The 16,744-nt window shown below is 36.8% G+C and overlaps 1 protein-coding gene and 1 non-coding gene across 5 annotated transcripts in view; one reads left to right on the top strand and one right to left on the bottom strand.

Annotated features, from left to right (window-relative positions):
- SLC25A21 (solute carrier family 25 member 21) overlaps nt 1–16,744 on the top strand; it is a 554,176-nt gene that overhangs the window by 262,309 nt on the left and 275,123 nt on the right. The gene's annotated exons all lie outside the window — the stretch shown is intronic.
- Nucleotides 9,505–9,576, bottom strand: TRNAS-GGA (transfer RNA serine (anticodon GGA)). Its single transcript has one exon. It is a non-coding gene; the product is annotated as a tRNA-Ser (tRNA).

Below are 16,744 nucleotides of genomic sequence, written 5' to 3'. Positions count from 1 at the left end.
TTCCATCTTTGCAATTTATTTTCTTTAAAAAAAAAAAGGTCAGGCTATTAACTATATATGGCAATTAAAGGAAAGTGCACTGAATGTCCTGGCAACCCAGTACTTTTTTCTGTGTTTGATTTAGGCGTCTGTAAAAGGACACCACTCATGCCTTTATAGTTAAAATGCTGTCATTTCCACAATAAACTCCTATTTTTAGGAGTTTTGGTTTATAACCGAACCGTTAAAAAAACCCTACATTCAAATTCGTGTATTTCTTCTTTTAATCTGAGAGAAAATTTTACTAAAAACTTAGAATCATGGCAGTTTCATCATTTTAAATTTGGAAGAAACCAAATGAAAAAAATGTCAGTGGTTTTGAATGCACTTTTTTTTTGTTCTTTCTCATTAGTTATATGGGAAAATACGTTTTAATATATTCATTCAAAGAGACTGCCAGGGTTAGTTTTTTTAAAGTTGTAAATATGAATTCTCTATCAAGCACATTTCCTTCTGCGAGGGGTTTCATGGCAATATGATTGAAAAGAATATATTCACGTACATTGATTTTAAATTTTAAAAGTTTTTTTAAATACTGAATTTAAGTATAATTATGAAACTTTTACAATAAATATTTTTGTGTATACATTTTAAAATTTCCTGTTAGATTCTCTTTTTATAAAACTGTGTGGGAAGGTAGGTATCTACAGAGGTAAGGTGATTTTTAAAGTCTGCTTCTGTACCCTGTGGAGAGCTACTGTAGATGACCCAGATTTCTTTAGGAAAGTCTGAAGTACAAAATGATACTAAGTATAAGAAAAGAAAACACAATAAGCAGAAATGAGATTTCCTTATTACTTACAGTTCACGTTCTCAGTCACTAAAAGTGTCCATGTTTTCTGTTTATTCATTTACAATTCTAGGTAAGTGTTGCTAACAGTGGCTCATCCTTTAAATTTCCCTGTGTCTTCTAAATCTGTTTTTTCCCTTTTGCTAAATCTATAAGCAGAGCTGTACGTATACAACTTACTTATGTGTGTATGTAAATACTGAATATTTCCCTCTTGAGGAACCTATTAATCTATTTGCTATAAAGTACATTTTCTTAAAACAGCTGCTTCTTCACATACAACAGTGGGAGGCAGATTATTGTGAAAGTGAGAGAAAGGAGAGAGACTGGATTGGTTTTGAAAGACCTGACAAAGCTCAGGTAACCTGGCGATGGTATGTCAGGAAGATTTAGGTGGACAACAAGAAGATTATAGAGATGAGAAAGAGGGGCATAAGTCATGTTTACTCAACAGAACCACTTAACAAAAATGCTGTCCTAACAATCAATGTACGTGAATATATTCTTTTCAATCATATTGCCACGAAACCCCTCACAGAAGGAAACGTGCTTGATAGAGAATTCATATTTACATTTCCCTCCTCTGGATCCAGCTTACTGGTTTAGGAAGAAACAAGCCACCCTCCTTTGCTTCCGTGAAACACAGAAACATAGTTTTCTTATGTTTTTCCATAAATGAATCTGACAAATTTAGATATAATAAAAATTGTTACAAATTATCTGGGAAACAGAATTTTGCAACCAAACTCACTATTGAGCAAACTCTGTTATATGAAATTCCACCTCTACACAAGAGATGTGTTTGAGGGAATTTCATTGATTATACACAGATTCATAATTTAAGTAAATTTAAGTAAAGTTAAGTAAATTCTGTTAATGTATTTAAAACATGGTTAGACTTGCAAAAATTTGGTTTACATAAAACTTTAGAAAGCTAAAAGTAGTGAACAAATCTATTATTATGTAAGCATAAGCACATTAAATCTGAATACAATATAGGTTGATCTATTTCCATGATGCAGTGAAAGAAATAAATTTATGTTTAAATAAATTTGTTTTACTCATCATATAAGCCATCTATATATGTATATATATACATATATATATGTGTCTGTATATACATATACACATAACCCAACTTGACTGTTTTTCATCAGGTTCTTGTTTAGAAGTTTCTGAGATTAACTGATTGCTTAAAGAGCCAAAAATGTCTTCATGGTTGATCCTGTTTGATCATTAAAGTGAGTAAAATAACCAGATGTGATCTTTGTGATTAAAGTGGATTGGCTGTGCAATGATCCCATTGATTGTTGGCAATCATTTATTATTATGTATTGAAAAATAAAAATCAATCAAGCAGAAGAAAGCCAATGTGATCCCAAATTTAGATAAATGTTGTGTAGGATGCAGAATAGAAGGGGCTGACACAGAGGTGCCAGGGATCTAACCCTCTGCTCCTCTAACACTATCCAGAGTGTGACAGTCTCCAATAAGTACTTTGCCCCAGTGCACAAACAACGTGGTCTTGCCCTTGTGAAGAGATGTGTCATCTGGTATCAAGCAAACCTGGCTAATTAGAGACCTACATCAATAGACTCCTGTGGAGTCTTGGTCAAAGCCCAGGGCACCATCCATCCTATGCATGAAGATCTGATTTGTTGCCATCCATCTTTAAATCAGATTCTAGGTGTTGCCAGGAGAAGGCTTCTGTAAGAAAGATAAAGTTTAAAAAAAAAAAAACCACAATTTAACAGTCAGACCTATATATACAGTTTAACAACATGTTTTCAGGGGTGTTTGAGAAAATAAACCAGGAGTAGAAGACTGCTCAGGCCTACTCACAGCAGTTTCCTGGGCTCTCAAAGGAAACAACAAGCCAGACATAATTGGTCCCTGGGGAAAGAAATAAATTCAAATAATAATAATAATAAAGTGTTCTCTCCAGAAAATATCTGAAATAATAGGTTAATTTTAAATGTAAACATGTTAGTTAACCCATGCTTGGTTAGTATATAGTTTTATTTCTTGGCCATGCATTAGAAACTCAACCATTAAAACATTAAAAAAGAAAAAGTCTTTTTCCTCTGTGCCATGAGTTTTCTCTTCTTTCTGACCTCATGGCCATTGCATTTGCTTCGCTCTCTACCTGGATTGCTCCTCTGGCACCTTGCATGACCAGCTGTTTTTCCATTTAATAGAGTGTTTTTATCAATGATAGTCTGTCCTCTCTCTGTCATTGTTTTTTGTTTGTTTTCTTCATGATTCAAAATGAAGTTGACATGGTTTCCTTTATTTTTTCCTACTCTCCACACCTGTCCACTCCCAATTAGCTCAAGTGGGTATACCACTTCTTGGGAGGGAGGCTCTTTGGTGGCCCTATTCTTCCTAGGGGCCCCCTACACTGTGGGATGATGTGGGGCGAGGTGGGACTGTGTGCCTTCAGCATCCATCCAGTTTGCTCAGACACAGCAGTTTTTACAGTGCAACTGCAGGATTTTGTTCAGCAACAGGCATTCAATCAACTAGCAAAAGAAAACTTAGCAGTGTTCTGAGAAGGAAGCAAATATTTAGCAAATTCTCCTTGCCCTTTTTTTTTTTTTTTTGTCTCTCAAGCTGAAATGTAATACCTATCTGTCCTTGTTGTACCAGAGAAAGAGTTCTGACTGTGTCCTTGTACCTCTAGTTACACTGATATAAATGAACCTCAGGCAGCATGAAAATGCATGCAGCAGGGTGGAGGGGAAGCATTATGCTTTGATCTCCCCCACCTTTAAGCATTTATTTTGTTTCTACATGAAAATCAGTTTGTAATTCTTCTAGGATACCAGACTGAGAAATTGTATGATTTTCCTTTTGGATAATCTAAAAGGAGAAAGTGGAAAAAATAAAAGTGATATGAAAACTATCATATTGACACCCCCCCCAAAAAAAAAGCCTCGTATGTATACCTTTATTACTAGTCCTGGTATTTCTGCTGATTAAAGAACAAGAGAAATAGATCTTGCCTTCCACATGTGCTTTGGACAGACCTATGGCTAAAAATCCTTAGGAAAAGATTCCCAGAGTCTTTGGGTGATTTCCATTTATTCTGAGAAGTTCTTGTCTGTGATTGAGTTATCGCCTTACATTGTCAACACTTCTATCACAAAGCAGTTCCCAAACATGGAAAAAATTGTCAGAGGCTTTGGAAGCTAGTGCAGAGTGGTAGTAATCATTTAAAGGGCTTATCTACCTACCTTGAGCAACACAGAAGCTGAGAAAAGGCAAACAGTACAAACGGTGGCCAGGGTATGGGAAATGGAGACGGGACATGGGAGGGGGGGATCATGAAAAGCATTCCAGTCTGCTTGGTCCTTCACAAATCCTAATGAGATAATAGCTCATCCAGTCAAGCCCATTCCTTACTTTCAGGAAATGCCACACAGGTAAATGAAGAAATTATTTGAAGAGGGATCATGATGGGTGTGGACTGTTTGTGATTCAGCTTGGTAGAAATGTAGATGCTAAAGATTTCTTTAAGCCTGACTAGGATTGATTTCCCCTGATGGGCTTCTCTCAACTTCTGTGATTGTTGGCCTGAGGTTTGCAAAACTGATGGTACCCATAGATAAAAACCCAGTACCAGTAGCTGAAGGAAATGTGGAATAATTTACCCTAGAGTTACTATTCTACCATTTAGAGACAAATTGTCTCTTTCTTGATATCCAAACCAGGCAGAATTCTACTCTTTAAACTCTAAGGTGGCCCTTTTAAAAACAGAAGATCTAAATGTATTTGTCTTTTAAAAGGAAAGCTTAAAAATGTTATTTTACAGACAGTCGGAAATTTAAAAATGAGAAAGATGAAAAAACCTATGACCTTACTATTTTTGGAGAGGTGTGGTTGGGAGCAGAATCTCAGAATTAGATATAAACCACGTTTATTCTGATAGTACTTGAAGGGTGTCCTCCCGCTACTTCCAGGTTTCTTTGCTAGGTTTGCAAACAGTGCTTTATTCTGTTTCAAATATACTGTAGTCTGATATATTGCAGGGGATGGCAGTGAGGAAAGAAAGTGAAGGTCGCTTAGTCATGTCTGACTCTTTGCAACGCCATGGACTATACAGACCAGAATACCGGAGAATATAATAGCCTTTCTTTTCTCCAGGGGATCTTCCCAACCCAGGGATCCAACCCAGGTCTCTGCTTTGTAGGCAGATTCTTTACCAGCTGAGCCACAAGGGAAGCACAAGAATACTGGAGTGGGTAGCCTATCCCTTCTCCAGCAGATACCCCAGCCCAGGAATCGAACTAGGGTCTCCTGCATTGCAGGCAGATTCTTTACTGAGTTATGAGGGAAGCCCACAGTGAGAAAATTTGGAGTTAAATCCTCTAACCAATCAGACGTTAAAGAATGACAATAATGAAATAATGTGGATTTATTTCACTAAGACGTTGTGATGAATGTAGATATTAGATGCCTCCCATATGAGCCTGTTTGTGTCTACAAAATAATTTAGTTCTCAGGACTAACTGAGAAAGAAAATCATAGTGTGCACAGTGGCATCATCTTTCACATAGTCCAGGTGAGAGAATCCTTTGAAAACAGTTACCATATTAGAGTCAGGGTTGGGGAACAGAGGGCCCTCTCAAGTCAGGCTTTCCATTAGGTCCCATCCCCCCACCATTTGGCAACAGTTTGCTCCGTGTCTGGATGAGTTGAAATGGAAAGATGTGAGGAACTGAAATTTAATTATGATTCAAAATTATCCTGTTAGGAGATATCTGTGAAACATTAAGGTGCTTAGCAAGAACAGTATTTGAAATACTATGTAGGCAGCTAGAAAGTCTACACTAGTTCAAGACTTTAGGATCCTAAAAAGTTGTTTGGAGGTGTCAGTGGCAGAATATGGATTTTAGACTGAGTTGAGAGCCTTCTGGGATCTCTTGATTATCTTCCTATTTAAAATATGCTGATAGATTAGAGTCTTGGTGATAGAGTCTTGGGGAGAACCATGAGGTTTTAGCTGCTGATATTTATTTATTCGGGCCTCCCTGTGGCTCAGATGGTGAAGAATCTGCCCACCTGGATTTCATTGATTCGTCAGCGGTAGTGCTAGGTATGGTATGTTGTTTGAAGTATCTTGTGGAATGAAGCTCATAAAAGTGAAAAAGCAAGGCTACTAAGATGGAAATAGTGCCAAGAAAATGTAGGAGGTGCTTTTGTTGTTGTTTAGTCACTAAGTTGTGTCCAACTCTTTTGTGATCAAATGGACTGTAGCCCACCAGGCTCCTCCGTCCATGGGATTTCCCAGGCAAGGATATTGGAATGGGTTGCCATTTCCCTCTCCAGGGAATCTTCCTGACCCAGGGATAAAACCTGTGTCTCCTCGATTGCAGGCAGATTCTTTACCACTGAGCCACATAATAAATGTTAAGTAAATCTTAAAGTTTTGGGGATAAAAGACACTAAGCATACAAAAAGTTTCAAAATCTTAGCTCTTCTATTGTGTGTGTGTGTGTTTGTGTAAAATCTAATTAGAGTGCAAGAGAATTTTAACAATTGTATTTTGTAAACTAAAAGCCAAATTGTGCTATCTTCTTTTCACCTTGTAAGTCTTGGAGAATTAGAAGTTAAGTGGAAATGGCATAGGGACTAGTATCATTAATTTCAGTCAGTGGTTGGTAGCTGGTGATTTATAGCTTTAATATAGATGAAGAGTTAATTCCCAAGGGATTTTATACTTTTAATATTTTTTATCTCCCAAGATAAAACAGATACAGATTTGTTGTAAGGAAGAATTTGAATCTAAGAATTTTAAGACTCTAGAATTTGTTACTCAGAAAGTTGTGTAACTCACTAGAATTTGTGGACTTGCTTTTGCTTAGATACTTTAATTATTAGAGAGTCACCTTTCTTAAGAGATTTGTTCATCTTTGAAATAAAGTATGTGAGGTTCCCTGGATTATATTTAATAGAAAGAAAAAAAAAAAACAAAGAAAGGCAAAAAAAAAAATTTAATAGAAAGGTATAGTTTTGTCTGAGATTTAGTCAGTGGTTCTCTACTTATTTCCTTAAAGATTAATAGCAGTGTAATTTCTACTTTTTACCCATATAAGCTTATTTTTAAAACAGTTTGGGTTTAAACAAATATGAATTTGAAAAATACCCTTTCGGTGCTTAAAAAAAATCTAATTAAACTTTGGTATTTTTCTAACTAATATTTTCCCTTTTATTTATTTTCCTGGAAAGCTAGCTTGTAGTCAAAAGCCATTTCTAAAGATAGCTTTAAACGTTCAGCCATTCTTAGCATCAGAGAACCTAATGATGCTAAAATCTTAGGATCCAAATGTCTCCTCACCCATCTCTTCTATTCATTTCCTCTTTAGGAAACTAAAAGAAGAATTGTTGTGAGTAAGGTTAAAAGAAACTCCACTTTGCTCCCTTTTATTCTTTTATCTACAGCACAGAAGCAGAAAGAGGAATAAATACTATGGTATTGCTAAGTCCGTTATTTCCCTATTCATGAAGCTTTCCATCCTGGGACTTGAGAAGGGTACTGAATTGCATTCTGATTCCTCTTATTGAGTTTGAAGATAGTTCTAATGTGGAGGTAGATGAAGGTTTTATTAGTTTAGCTTCTCTGTTTGGTATTAGTGCCTACCTTAGCTTTGGGTGCGTGCTAAGTTGCTTCAATCATGTCCGACTCTATGCAACCCAATGGATCGTAGCCTGCCAGGCTTCTCTGTCCATGGGATTCTCAAGGCAAAAATACTGGAGTGGGTTGCCATTCCTTTCTGCAGGGGATCTTCTCAACCCTTGGAGCAAACCTGCGTCTCTTACATCTCCTGCACTGGCAAGTGGGTTCTTTACCACTAGTGCCACATGGGAAGTTCTTAGCTTTGGGTATATTAGCCAAAAAATGTTCATGAGAAATTGTCTTCTTCTAGGGCCTGGTGACTCAGATGGTAAAGAATCTGCCTGCAATGCAGGACACCCAGGTTTGATCCCTGGGTTGGGAAGATCCCCTGGAGATGGGAATGGCAACCCACTCCAGTATTTCTGCCTGGAGAATTCCATGAACGGAAGAGCCTACAGTCCATTGGGTCGCAAAAGAGTCGGACACAGCTGAGCGACTAACACACCTCCTAGGGCCTGGATATTTTATAATAGAACTTTTGAACAAAACCTAAGTAAAGCTTTTGAGCAGAGACAACTGATTTCCATTACAATCAACCTCTCAAGATTAACAACTGGTTCTGCTGTTGAAGTTGACAAGCATCAAATACCCTGGTGTGCAGGTGTCCCTGTTTTGTCATTGGAGAGCAGGTAGCATAATCTTCAGTGGATGCATGATCCCCAACAATGAGGAGTTTCTCTCAAAGCTGCCACCAGTTGAAGATTCATTTTTAAAACGCAAGAGTGGTCAACCCAGGTAGGGCTCATGTTTTCCTCCCCAGCTTTATAGACACAAAGTAAACATCTTGTAAGCTCTGTCCTGTGCAAGAAACCATCTTTTATTAGTCATGCACTTTTAATTCCAGTTTTAATTTTAGTTTTTAACTATATCTGATTGGGGTGTGTCCTGATTTTAGTTATTCAGTTCACCTTGCTTTCATTTTGGGATTTAAACTTCCATTAGAATAACTACAGTAGGCTTTCAACTTTAATGTAATTTTATGTAATGCTACCAAATAACAATACCTAATATTTATTTAGTGCTTTTTCTTAAGGCTTGAAGTATTTAATGTGCTTTTACTTATTTAATCCTTATCCTGTGAAGAATATTAGAAGTAGGCCTTATTATCTCCATTTTATAGGTAAAGAAAGAGTCATGAAGTAGTCAGGGAGTTTGTGAATGTTCTGAGTTCCAAGCGCACTTATGATGATTTTTCAGTTTCCCTGCCTTCCCTTCTCAGGGGACCTTGTTGCCTTGCAATATACTATAAATACATTATACAGTGTATAGTTTTACTATTCTCAGGCCCATCAAGTTTAATGGGGTAGCCTGGCATGGTTCCTAGAGCAGGATCATGTACATGATAAATATTACTTTAGAAGTTGATGGATTTTGGCTTGAACATGCTTTACAGTTAACAAACGTAACAAAAGGGAACATGTGCCATTTTGTTTTGTTTCTCTAGCACCTAATGTGGTGCCTGGCACATAGTAGGCACTCAACAAATATTTGTTCAACGAAAACACCTCATTAAAAAAGTAGCGCGATGAAGAACCAGACTATTAAGACAAATAAAAGGAAGTACTACTTTACTCAGCAGGAAGTGCTTAAATAGGACAACCTATCTCCACCATAAATCCTTTGGTTCTTGTTGAGGATCAGCGGCTGATCTGGGTAGAATGTAGCTCCAACCAAGTGTGTTGACTTATGGAGTTACTGATCCTAGAGCCGAAAGGGCCATTTGAAGTCATTTAAGCCTTCTCTTCAAAAAACGTTTTTAATAGAGGAGGAAATTGAGGTTGTATTTCATTTTGCCTTTCAGAAACAGAAATTACCAAACAGACAAATTTACTTTTAAATTGTTTCGTTGAGTTATCTGGGAAAGGGAAAGTGAAGTCGCTCAGTCGTGTCCGACTCTTTGCGACCCCATGGACTGTAGCCTCCCAGGCTCCTCCCTCCATGGGATTGTCCAGGCAAGAGTACTGGAGTGGGTTGCCATTTCCTTCTCCAGGGGATCTTCCCAACCCAGGGATCGAACCCAGGTCTCCTGCATTCCAGGCAGACGCTTTAACCTCTGAGCCACCAGGGAAGCCCTTGAGTTATCTGGGAGGCATATATTTTTTCTTATAATATATTTTAAGATATATTAATATTATATTAATATAAATATATTTAAAAATATTCATATATTTTTCTTACTTATATGGAAAATTTTGCCAGATGGAGGTGCAGAAAGTTTAATGACTCTTTGGGATTACATGGAGACTCTGGCATAATCCAAAGGAATTCTATTTTTTGGCTATTTTATAGCAAATAGAGACTATTGTCAGAAACATCTCTTTCAAAATATCACATCTCATATTACAAAACGTCTCTAATTAGCTCAAAATACATGGTAAAATTCTCAAAAATCCTTGAAAATTAGTTTGATTTTATTTTGCCACCACCACAGAATGACACAGAGCAAAATTCTGAGAGCATTCTAGTTGCCACTCATTATATACAGTTAGCAAACCTTGTGAATTCTAATTCCAAGTCTTGTAAATTTATCTGAATTACTGCATTAGACTCTTAACCACACCTCTCTCCTTTCTATATCCCTTCTTTAAACAATTTCCCACAACTAAGGTTTCTAACATATAACCCCAGTGTTTCTTTTCTGCCTTATATCTTGTGATGACTCCCCATGGCCTATACAATTCAGTATAATGTCCTTCTCAGAGCCTCCCATCTTCTGGCTTCTGACCATCATACCAGCCTCACCTTCTGCTGTTCAGAGTATGAAGCATTCACCACATTGATTTATGCATGCTTCCTGAACTCTCTACTTCTACATTTTTGCGAAAGCTTATCCATCTGCTAAGATACTTTTCTCTCCACTCTATCTGCTGGATTATCCTCATATGTGTTATGGTGACCTCTGACAAGCTTCTTATTTGCCTCTAGTTTGAACTGTGTGCCCCTCCTCAGAGAAACAGCTTTATATTCACAGTTGGAAGTAATATTTATGATTTTCACTGCATAAATGAAAATATCATGGCTTTCAATAACCCATTTATTTCCCTCTAGGAATGTGTAATTGAGGCCTGATATGTGTCAGGTGTCATCGCAGTCTCCCTTGCTTTAAATAAGGGACTCAGGAAATTAACTCAAGGTGCACTGAACTCACAAGTGGAAAAGCAAATGAGTCCATGGGAGTCTGAAGGAGAGATGTCAAAATTAGATAAGACAAAATGGCTGAGTCCCTTTGCTGTTCACCTGAAACTATCACAACATTGTTCATCAGCTATATTCCAACACAAAATAAAAAGTTTAATAAAAAACAACAACAAAAATTCAAAATGATGAGAAAAATTAGATAGGCCAGTTCAGGGAAACCTTTCTAAAAAGAGGTGATTTTTGAGCTGAATTTCAAAGAACAAGAAGGAGTTAGACAGCAGAGTTATAAGCAGAATGCAAAGGATTTGGATAAATCAGTGCAGAGGTACCTAACTCCCTCTGATGGCTACAAGAGGTTTAATTTGATAGGAGGGACATATGAGGAGATGGTAGGGGATGAGACTTGAGAGGCAGGAGGATGCTTGAACATAAAGACCCTCATGTGTTAGATTGAAGAATTTAAAATTCATGTAACTGTTACTGAGAGATATTGAAGGATTTTAGATAGAAAGATGAGAGGACTTTGCTGTAAAAAGATTATTAGGATAATAATGTGAAAGATAGCTAGCTATGAAGTGGGTTTAGAGGGTCTGAGGGAAGTGATATTGTGTCATTTAGACGAGAAGTTCAAATGTCATATAAGGCAATGACAATGTGGATGAGGAGGAGTACATAGAATCAAGTGATATTAGGAAGGTAAACTGGAGAATTTGGTGATTGGATCAGGGGCCTGAAAGAATGGGGAGGGTTTAACATGACTCGGTTTTCTGATTTTAGCAACTTGTGGAAAAGTGGTTCCTACTTTATTCTAAAATCTCACTGTTTCTTTAAATGTTCAACAGTAGAATAATGTTAAATGTTTTTCTGAAAACCTGATTATTGGTGGTTTTATGCTGTGTTTTTTAGCTTGCCAGAACTGAATGGCTTAAGACAACAATTTCTTAATATTTCTTCTGTTGGCAATGGTTTGATAAACTCAGCAAGGTGTTTCTCACTTGGAGTGCAGCTAGATGCAGCTAAGGCAGGAGTCATCTGAAGGCTTCTTAACTCACGTATCTGATTCCAGGCTATAAGGACTGGTTGGACATTTCTCTCTCAAGAGGCCTCTGTGTGTGGCTGTGTTGGGTTTCTACACAGCATGGTACTCTGGACTTCTTACAGAGTGGTTGCTTCCTCCAGAAGTGATTGTTCCAAGAAGCCAAGTGAGAGCTGCAAGTCTTCTTAGAATCTAATCTGAGAAGGTATATAGTGTTATATTCTATTGATCATGGTAGTTATAGACCAGCTAAGATTCAAGAGCATAGAAGTGACTCCAACTTTCAAAGAAGTAATGGTTACACATACATGGTTAGCCATCTTGGAGAAAAGCTATGTTATAACCTCTTGTCATAGTTCTTTTTAAGTGAATCAAGGTTTTCCCTTGATTCACTTTCACCATTTCCCCTTAAATATTTTTTTTCTCTGTCCTAATGGTAGAGGAATAACAGAACCATTTTTTATTTAGAAACACAAAATGTTTTCCAGCATCCAGTGTTTACATGCTGTTTATTCTGTTCAACATGATAGCCAAGCCTGCTAATTCTAACCTATACAATTCCTATCACTTTTCCATAGCCGCACACCCCCAAATCTTCTTTTATCTAATATTCTCTAATTAGAAACAGACTTACCTTTTAAGAAGAAAAAAAAATAATTGGAATGTTTACTTTTTCCACTTTTCTCCAAGATAGGGATAGTCAATGAACTAAAGCAATGAAAAACACATTGAAAACAGAATATCTCTATAAAAGGCTCTGTTTTAGCTACTTAAGGTGGGAATCTAATTCTCTACCATTTTAATGGGAACAAAAGTCCTATGAACTGTGAGTGGAATATTTTGGTATTCATTTGACAAATATTTATTATAGGCCACTGTGTCCAGGCATCTTGCTTGGTAGAATTGCTTACTCTTACAAGAATATTCAGAGAAGACGATGGCACCCCTCTCCAGTACTCTTGCCTGGGAAATCCCATGGATGGAGGAGCCTAGTAGGCTGCAGTCCATGGGGTCATGAAGAGTCAGACTGAGCGACTTCACTTTCACTTTTCACTTTCATCCATTGGAGAAGGAAATAGCAACCCACTCCAGTGTTCTTGCCTGGAGAATCCCAGGGATGGGGGAGCCTGGTGGGCTGCCATCTATGGGTTTGCACAGAGTCGGACATGACTGAAGTGACTTAGCAGCAACAGCAGCAGCACAAGAATATTCTTGCTTGTTTAGAGCAGTTTTTATCTTTTATGAAGACCTTACATGGTGTTAGGTACTAAATTACCATTACTTTGAAGTTTTCGTAAAACATAATGATGCTAATATAGCTACTCCTGATATGTCAATGGAGTCATATGAGACTGTTTAATGGTGACTTCGCGTTTTGAAAAAATGCTCCAAAATAATAAATTCCATTTCCATTTTTGTCTGTATAATTATTTCTAACAAACCTGCCATTATGCAGGATGAGGGAATTCTTTCTTCACTTCCATTTAAGCGCTGTTGATATTTATAGTGTTAGTTTTTCCTGCAAATAAACTCCTTGAACAACTGGGCAAACTGTTCACATTTCTCCAGAATGATTCTTAGCCAGGAAAATGGGGTACATTTTAAGAAGAGGATTTTCTTTGCAGGGATTTTGTTCTGATTGAATAACCAGATGGAGAGTCACGGATTTGAAAATGTTTAGCTGAGTAGTTCGGCATTCTCGACTGGGTTCCACAGTAGGATGCCAAATAAAAATCACAATTTAAGCTGTTATGAATTAATGAGAGTCTGCAATACACATACCTACTCATTCTAACCCAGACCCTAAACACGCATGCATTGTGGATAAATACGTTGGAGGATAAACACGGATCCATAATGTACAACATTATCCTCCCATTAGTTAACCATGGTGAAGTTTGGAAAAGTGCTTCCATTATTTTTTTAAAAACACAACACTCTACTTACAAGCTTAATCCTACCATAAAAGTTGATTGAAATCTGGCAAAAAATAAAATAAATAGTAATCAAATTAACTGCATTTTATTTAAAAGCAAAGCCATCAGGTTTAATGTTTCTGGCATTATTCTGTAAGTAAATTAGTCCTCTTTGGAGTACCTGTTTATTTTTCACATGTGACTATTATAAATTCTTATGCTGTGACTGTTTCCAGGACTTAGGAATTACTCTGAGTTGTTTTAAAGATAAGGGTATCAACTCAATGTTGTCATAATGAGGCAAACTATATCAGGAGGGAAAACTGCTCCCTGGGAAAGATTAGATGCTTTAGGAAGTCAGCATTAATGCTTCTGGGTCTCTGAGGTGTCATTAAGAAGTCAGTGTTTTAGGACCTTAGCTTCCATTGCCTCAAGTTGTGTGCTGGGTCCCAATAATTCCTAATGAAGGCTGGTTTCTACACAATAAAGAAAATAGGAAGACTTGCCCCGCCCCAAATATTTGCTCATATACCACTCCTGAGGCTATTAGCTGTTGAATCTGTAATTTCAGACACCAGAGAGTTCATTATTAATATTTTTGGAGACAGGCATAAAGCTGGATTCAAGTCAGTTTTGGTTTCTATTTCCACGATTAGGCAAGGATACTGTGGATACTGGAGAAGGAAATGGCAACCCACTCCAGTATCCTTGCCTGGAAAACCCCCTGGGCAGAGGAGCCTGGCAAGTTACGGTCCCTGGGATCCCAGAGTCAGATACAACTTAGTGACTGAACAATGACTGGATATAGAGAATTTGTTTTAAAAGGTAAAGTTTTTCTCCACACACACTGTCTCCTGGGGTGGTTCTCCATGCTTCTAGAGTTGCCTGTTTCCTGATCATCTAGCTAGAGGTAGCATCAGAATCTATATATAAACAGAGACACAGTCAAACATTTCAAGTGAATGCTCTTGCTGCAGACTCCAATGGGATATTCCTAGCCTTGCTGCAGAATTGTCAATTTCTTCCTGTTGTCCAGGAAAGTAAAATAGAAAGAAACCCCTCTGTTTTCACCTACCCATCTTTAGACCTCCAGACATAAAGATGACCCTTGGAAGAGGAGAATATGTGATTTAAAAAAAAAATAGATTCAGGCTGTTTCTGGATTGATATGGCTAAAGAGCTATTGAAAATCTTCTAATTTATTCAAATGTCTAAAATATCTTATTAATTCAATAATTTTACAATGCTTTTTAAAAAAAGTTGTTAGTGGCATCAATACAACCTAGAGATTTCTCTAATGTGTCAAACTGGAGAACTGAGACATTCCGCAAGGGATTCGTTATAACTTTTCAGTTATATGGAATTACTACACAAGTATCCTCTTTAGATTTAGTTGAAAGCAGCAGATAGTCTTGCAGATAGTCTTTATAGTGCGCCTTTTTTTTTTGTAGATAGGGGCACTACACAAACATGACTGTATTCCGAAATATTTAATATATGAGTACCAGTGTAGTAAAGTATCTGCACTACTGTAGGAGCCAGTATTCTAAGCTGTGATCTCTTCCAAGTCCACACTCTTGGTTCTCAGCCGGGTGCTCCTGCTCTTTCATGTGCTAATCTTCATGCATTTCATCACTATGTTGCCCTCTCTGCTTTCTCTTTTACCTGACTTCTTGGTTTTATTATTTGGCATCTCAAGATAAATGTCACTCCATCTGTATCCTTAGGTAGTTCTGAGAAGTTCCCTCCTACTGTTCCACTTACCACCACTGGCTTAATCTTTCTTCTCCCTCTTCCAACAGTTTTCTTTTGTTCTCCCTCAAATGTCTTTGTTTAAATGTGTTACCTTTTGTGTGTGTGTGTGTCCTAGCTAAGAAATTGTTGCCTAGCCAAGGTCAAGTTTTGATACATTGTGTTTTTGTTTTCATTCGGTTAAAAATATTTCTAATTTCTGTTATGGTTTCTTCTTTGTGACATATTTTGAATGGTATTCTTTAATTCTAAATAATTAGGAATTTTTTCTAGATATTTTCAATCACTCATTTTTATTTTAATTCAGTCCTAGTCAGAGAATGTACTCTTTTTTATTTCAATTTCATCAAAATTATTGAAACTAGTTTTTATGGCCCAGCAAATAGGCCATTTAGTAATGTTTCTCGTATGCTTAAAAGACTATATATCCTGCAGTTGTTGAAATGGAGGGGTTTATAAATGTTAGTACAGCCAAGTTGGTTGATGATATTCACCTCATCAATGTACTTATTGATTTCCTGTCTTCAGCTAACAAGTACATTTGTGAATTTGTCTGTTTCTTTTTTCAGTTTTGTCTGTCATTGCTTCATGCATTTTGAAGCTCTGTTATTAGGTGAATGCACATTTAGGATTACTGTGGGGGTCTTTTGTTGACTCCTCTATCATTATAGAATGTCTGTCTTTATTCTGATAAAATTCTTAAGTCTATATTGTCTAATATTATTAACAGTCATTTCTGGATTTTTGTAATAATTAGTGTTTACATAATAAATCTTTTTTGGTTTCTTTAACCTATCAGTATTATTATATTTTATCTATCAGACAGCATATAATTGGGGCTTACATTTTAATTTACTCTAAATGGATAAAATCTACCATGTAATAGTTTAAACCTTCTGCATTTAATGTAATTATTGATGTAGCTGGATTGAAGATTACTATTCTACTTGTTCTCTTTTTGTTTCAGTTTAATTTGTTCCTTTATCTCTCTATCCTTGCTTTCATTAGGATTATTTTTTGCTATTGTACTGTATCATCTTTATCACCTCATTAGCTTTTCATTCTTATTTTTGTAGCTTTATTTGGTTTTAATTGATATAAACCACATATTTAATGCATACAGTTTGATGGGTTTGGACATATACAGATACCCATGCTATCATCACCATGGTATTAAATATATCCATAACCTCCAAAAGTTTCCATGTGTGTGTGTAGTAAGAACACTTAACATGAGATCTACACTATTAACAAATTTCTGAGTGCACAATACCACGCTGTTAACTATAGGTACTAGGTTATTTAGCACATATCTAGAACTTTTCTTCTAGCAAAACTGAAACTTTATTCCCACTGAACAACAACTCCCCGCTTCCCTCGCCCCCCCCATTCCC

The sequence above is a fragment of the Ovis canadensis genome, chromosome 18, assembly GCF_042477335.2.
Source record: "Ovis canadensis isolate MfBH-ARS-UI-01 breed Bighorn chromosome 18, ARS-UI_OviCan_v2, whole genome shotgun sequence".
In the NCBI taxonomy this organism is placed as follows: domain Eukaryota; kingdom Metazoa; phylum Chordata; class Mammalia; order Artiodactyla; family Bovidae; genus Ovis; species Ovis canadensis.
Note: the sequence above shows the minus strand (reverse complement) of the source record. Positions and strands in the feature narration are given on the sequence as shown.